Source organism: Sciurus carolinensis, chromosome 12, assembly GCF_902686445.1.
Source record: "Sciurus carolinensis chromosome 12, mSciCar1.2, whole genome shotgun sequence".
In the NCBI taxonomy this organism is placed as follows: Eukaryota; Metazoa; Chordata; class Mammalia; order Rodentia; family Sciuridae; genus Sciurus; species Sciurus carolinensis.
Window position 1 is genome coordinate 79,491,900 of NC_062224.1, and position 6,288 is coordinate 79,498,187.

The 6,288-nt window shown below is 40.6% G+C and overlaps 1 long non-coding RNA gene across 1 annotated transcript; it reads left to right on the plus strand.

Annotated features, from left to right (window-relative positions):
• Nucleotides 1–643: 643 nt before the first annotated feature.
• Nucleotides 644–3,275, plus strand: LOC124962259 (uncharacterized). Its single transcript, XR_007104444.1, has 3 exons — nucleotides 644–954; nucleotides 1,082–1,266; nucleotides 1,383–3,275. It is a non-coding gene; the product is annotated as an uncharacterized LOC124962259 (long non-coding RNA).
• The last annotated feature ends 3,013 nt before the right edge of the window (nucleotides 3,276–6,288 follow it).

Consider the following 6,288-nt stretch of genomic DNA (forward strand, 5'->3'; position numbering starts at 1 on the left):
AACCAACATTTACAATGTCCCCCTCAACTGGGAAAACCAGGTTTTTTCTGTTTTTTTTTTTTTTTTTTTTTTTTTTTTTAAGCAGTTTGTTAGCAATTCATCCCTACCCAATGTCTTGAGGTCTTGCTTCTCTGGGATCTTTTGTCATGGCTCCTATGAAATTCTGCTGTTCTTGGTTGATTATTTAGTCAAGTGTTTTTCTACTGGGGAACCCTCCTTTCAACACTTCCTTACCACCCAGGGATGCTCTATACCCCTGACCTGAATCACCTACCAGTTTACCTTTGCAAGAGAGAAGACATTTAACCTCAGAACAGCACAGCTTTAATCACTGCTTGTGATGTGCACTCAGTAAGCATGAGATACACATCTGTACATATTGAAAGCATCTTATTCTACTCAAAGAGGGGGAGAAATGCCCTTCGTTTATACCACTTACTGAATAGAGGTCTAGTCTGTGTTAATCGTTCAGTAACCAACTCCATTTTCTTCACTCTCTATTCCCTTTCTTTAATATCAACAGCTGGGTACGGGCAGCATGCAGCCAAAGGAAAGAAGACTTTCTCATGGGGGGTGAAATAGAAGCAATTCATTTAATGTGTTTTATCGATTGTACGGCACATTTACTCCATGGGTTCAAGACACCACGTGTCCACTCTCTTGAAGGCAAGTCCAAATCACTTATGGCATCTTTATGGAAACTCAAAATTAAATGGAAATATGACTATGAGGCCATCAGCTAAAAAGCATTGGCTTCTCATGGGGGATTCTGCTTTTTATTCCTCCCCCTCTCTCATCTGTATCATCTTTCAGATCATTGTCCTTGAAGAAATCTCCCTTGGGCCTTTCCCGCTGCAGTTCTTGGAAGGCCAGCTTTGGTAACAGGTAGTAAATTATCTAGATCACAGAACTAAATTTAACAAGAGGTCTGATATTGTGAATGTATCACCATGAGTAAGTAAATAACCATTTATAAAACCAAACTATTCTGTACATGAAGCTGCCTGAAAGATAAAAACATGTGTCTAACAACACTTGAATTAATGAAGACTGTGTGTCTCATTTCCACTGATGGGAACAGGATGAATATGGTGGCAGCAACTTTGCAAGAACTGGCCCAAACTGGTTATCTGTGAATGGCTGTGTAGACCAGGGGTCTGGAGAAGAAATGCAAATTACAGTGGAGTTGATGAGCTGAATTATATCTAGAAATTTGTAACTGGGTGTCCATTCTAAGAATACCACCAGATGAGGAATGAGATGGAGGTAGGTAGAACAAGTGGTTTAAACCAAGGGTTACATTTAATGACAAGGTGACAAAGGCACACTTTCATGTGGCCGGAGAGTGTCTTTGACATGAATTCAATTCTCTCTTGTTTCAGAAAAGAATTCTCTGGTGTAGATTAATGGTGACTTTATACACTTGGAGGAACTAGCTCTTCATAAACCAGATTTGGATGAAGAAGGACTAGAAGAGTGGAACGACCATGATGGAGATCCTGAAAGATTGCAACTTTTTAGAAACAAACTCTTTTTCTGCCTTTTCTCAACTCTCTGCTGAAAGACCAACAGCTGGGCCCATGCTGCATGCAGATGAGGAATTAAGACTTTCTCATAGGAGGAAGAAAACCAAAAGCAATTCATTTAATGCATTTTATTGATTATACGGCTCATATACTTCCTGAGTTCGAGATAGCACATGTCCATTCTCCTGACGGCAAGTTCAAATCATCCTTGGCATCTTTATGGTATCTTTCTCTTCTTTAGAAGAGCCAAGTAAAGGATGGGGAGATGGTGTGTGTGTGTGTGTGTGTGTGTGAGTAGGGGAGGAACAGAGAGAGGGAAAAGGAGAGAGAGAAGGAAAAAACACTTCAGCGCTGAAAGGAATTAGTCTTTGAAGGCAAAGGCAGGGTCTGGGAAAAGTCAGAGTCCTTATAGTGTAGTTGTTAGGAAACAGGTTCTGGAGATTTCAGGGTCAGCATGAGGAAGAATATCCTTTGGCTAGTTTTGAATATCTTGATATTTGTTTCCAAAGAAACAGTTCCCCAAAGATCTTATTTTCCACAAAAGAAAGAGACACTGAGAAAAAGGGGTGGCTAGCCTCTGAGGGATCAATGGGGCTAAGAAGAGAAAATAAGCTTTTCAGACTGAGAAGGAGATGTGCTCGATGTGCAGCGTGGACTTCTTTAAACCTGCTGGTTTTAGCGTATCTTGGCTGCAGCCTCTGTGCTGTGGAGGAGAAGCTGTACTAGAGGAAGAACCGAGAGGGGTGTTTTACAGATTGTTCCCTTCAGTCGGACAGGGGGGCACTAGAGGCTCCTTAGGGTGTTAGCAAGCTGGGTCTGCACAGAAGACAAAGATTATTTTGTTCCAGAGGTCCCCGGATTTGGGGCTCTGAGTCTCCCTCAACAGCAGAAGTTTTTTCCCCTGGTGAGTTTAGGTAGGAAGCTTCATTTTCTAGTCTCTGTACTTCAGCTGTTGGTAATTTACAGGGCAACGACTTTTATCCGGCCTGCCCAGAAATCTCTGGGCACCTTAAACCAATTACAACTCTTCACTCCTGTTACAGATTTAAAAATGTATCTGGGATAATGTCAAACAGCATTGAGAACAGACTTCGGGCCTCAAATAAAGCATCAGTGACCTTCTTACCCTCAATTTTCCCTGGATGTCAGGACACCCCTCCACAGGGTGAAGGAGTATATAAATTTAATCTGGTTGTTCATAGCAGGGTTGAACGGAGGGACCAATCAGTTGTCACTCTGGGCAGTGACAAGCTCACAGCCCTGTCAGTAATGGGCAATGGAGCACAAGCTGCCATTAGATGCATCCATGTCACCTGAGGAAGAGGGAAAGTGGGGGTGCAGAAATCCTCACCAGAGTGCCTTGGTTAGGATGATTCGCACACAGCTTGAGAGGAAGTGAACCCCCCTAAACAGTGAAAAGGTCCATTCCTGAATCTGTTGGCGGATTCCTATCCTACCATATTTTTAGGAGATGTGGGCAACTGTTTGGCAGGTATGATCCTCTGCATCTCTCTCTCTTCAAATCTCAACCCGTTCGCTTATCGGAAGGTTAATGTGTTCTCTTATTCAAAGTGTGGCCCACAAATCAGCATCCTCAGTATCAATTAGGAGTCTGTTAGAAATGCAGAAATCTCAGACCACTCCACACCTCAGGAATCTGAATCTGCATTTGAACAAGAGTTTATGATGATTCGTATGCATATTAATCGCTTTGCGTATAATGCTGTAAACTACTTTTACTGGAAACAATTTTATAGATGTTGCTGCTATCATTTGGACAGATGGCAGTGACTTTCTTTTATATAATACTGAAAATAAAGTTTTCCAGTCAATTCAGCTGAATGGTGTGTTACTGAAGAGGCATTCCCTCCTCCTCCGCCCGTTGTCCTTTCCCATGGAAACCAAACACATCGAATGGGAAGGAAATGCAAGGATCATTCAATTTCTTTTAGGCTTGATACCTGATTTCTTCCAGATTCAGGGTCACTGTTATTTTCACAGCTCAGTTGAATTGTCTGTCTGCCTGAGCACGTGTGGCATGGTGTGTGTGGTGTGTGTGTGTGTGTGTGTGTGTGTGTGTGTGTGTGTGAATTTCCACATAAACCTAAGCATTTATCAGGTATCAGGCAATCTTGAGATAAGGCAACATGCTTCATCACTTTGCTGTATCTCCTCCTTTTCATTTCTTGAAAATATAAGCATGCCTTTTGCCAAGGGGACACACTTTGTGAAAAGACAGAGGGAACGATGCTTTAGGGGAACTGAGTCAAGTTGTCTCCTTAAAGTTGCCTCAAACCCTCTGTGCTCACCATCACCTGTTCCTTCTTGTCACCAACGCTTCTGCAGTACATCCTCACCCAACTCACTGCTGGGTCACTTCTCCGAGAGAGGATTTGGAAGTACCAAGTGGTGAAGACAAACACATCATCCTATTCTCTTTCTTTATCCACAAGAAGCCTGCGTTGATGGGAGACCCCACAGGCAGGTCTGGGAAGAAGACATTGTAGATGGCAGAAGCCCATAATAACTGGAGAGAAATGGAGTTGAGAGTTCAGCTGGAGTCAATCTCTGTTCTCCTTTTCCTTTTTGGATGCCTCAGTGATCTCCAACCTGCTTAATAATCAAGATCTCCTGTGTGGAATCTTCCTCCACTACAGGCTACCCATTATTACAGTCCTGTCTATGATGCATTTCATTCATTCATTCATTCATTCATTCATTCATTCATTCATTCAAATATTAACTGAATGGGGTGCTATTCTGAAATTTCCAAATACAAAGATAAATAAGACAGAATCCTGACACCTTTCACCTCTGTGTAGGGACAGTGAAGTGAGAGTGAGTTTTGGAAACAAGGTGAACTGCATTTGAAATCTGACTTTGACTTTTCCTCACTGTTTTAAACTTATATAGTTAAGTTTTTTGAACTGTCTAAGCCTCAACGCTTCTGTATGCTAAGTCCTCTCTTAAAAGTGAAATTATAAATACTTTTCATGTAATGACCACAACACAGACTTCTCTTATATCTTGTGAGGCACATATCAGCTGCTTAGTAAATACTCACTAAACCAAATTGAATTCTGAATACAACTTAAAAATCAATATGACATGAAAAAAATGAGAGTCCCAGATGTACTACTAAGTACCTGGAAGGAAGTCTTTAGATAAATCGTTTAACTTCAGGGTATTTTTTAAAAATATATAAGAAAAATAAATGGGGAACTTTCAAAAGTGCCTTTTAGAAGCTCTAACACATGGTTTTCCTTTAGGATTCCAAACTGAGTAAAATGTTGCCTTGCTCTTTCATGACAAATGCTAAATTTATAATTCACTAAGATTTGCTTGGAGGTGTGTGTGTATATGTGTGTGTGTGTGTGTGTGTGTGTGTGTGTGTAATATGTATTTATTTGTACTCATTTCTGCATAAAGTTAAAAGTTCATAGGATATTTCAGTAGATTAAAGACACCATATGCTATAGAAAAAAGACTTCACACTTGTTTAATCCAGAATTCCCCAAGCTTAGTTTAACACCTCTCTTTTAAATAAAGTGTCTATAACCATCTTAGTTTTTCTTAGCATATTCAACTCAAAGTTGCAACAAATCTTTTCCTTTCTATAATTTTAAAACTGTTTTGATATTTGCAAATGAGCTCCAAGTTCCACTCTAGGTAGTCACTTTAAATTTTGCTCAGTCCTCACTAGATATCATGTAACTGAACTAGTAAGCAGGATGGAGTCACTTGGCTAATTACCAGGCCCTGCTGAGTCTGTAACCCATCACCAAGGCCTGCTGCTTGCTGTGTACTGTCACTAGCCACATCTCTCTATGCATTAGATTTGCTAGATTGTGCATTCACAATGATCTTTCACTAGATTCCTCATGAACACCGGAAGGTAAGTGTAATTATGGATGCCTTTGGATGCAGATTCCCAGTTTAGGTCACTGGTACTCATAGTAAAGGTGAATCATCATTACTGTCCTTAAGGCATTGGTGCTGTTAAGAGAGATGACAGATCATCAACAGCCCCTTTCAGTCTCCTTGGTAAGATTTCAACTTGTTTGAAATATGAGACATGTGCTATGCATTGATTTTTAAAATCCTGACATTTGGTTGGCAAAGTCCAATATTTTTCATTTTAGGGATGACCTCACCACAGGAAGCTGGCGACCCATATTTCTAATGCCAAAACTCATCCTGGCACTTCTGTCAAGGTAAGCATCTTGCAGTGAAATGGAATTCTTTCCCAGGGACTTGTGAGCTCAGACCTGAATTTGCCTGAGGGTGAGAAAATTAAAGGCATCTGTTGGAAGTAGAGTCTGTTTCTGAGACTGGAGTGAGGCTCTCTACATCTTTGACTGATACCTTTTCAATTATTCCCAATCCCTGTTTTGACATGTTTGACCCTGGGATGGCTCCTAGTGGGTGATTATGGAGATTCACAGAAATAAAGGACTGTTTCTCAATTCAAATGATATGGGCCTGGTTGGAGGCAAAGACTGTTTATTGGCCTCTACTGTTAGCAACTAATGAAATTAATTTTTAAAGAAGTATTACAAATGAAATACTATATACACTTTGTAGTTGTTGGTTCACTAGAATATGAAATGAGTCAGACTTAGGTCTATGGAATTTCCCCAAGAGTTTGTTCTTAGAGAAGCCAGAGTAGATGAGGGAAAGATTAAACGCTTCTCAGCAAAATCACGTGATATCATGTCTGATGCAGTTTTATTGTCATTGTGTTATAGCCAGAAAATCTGGC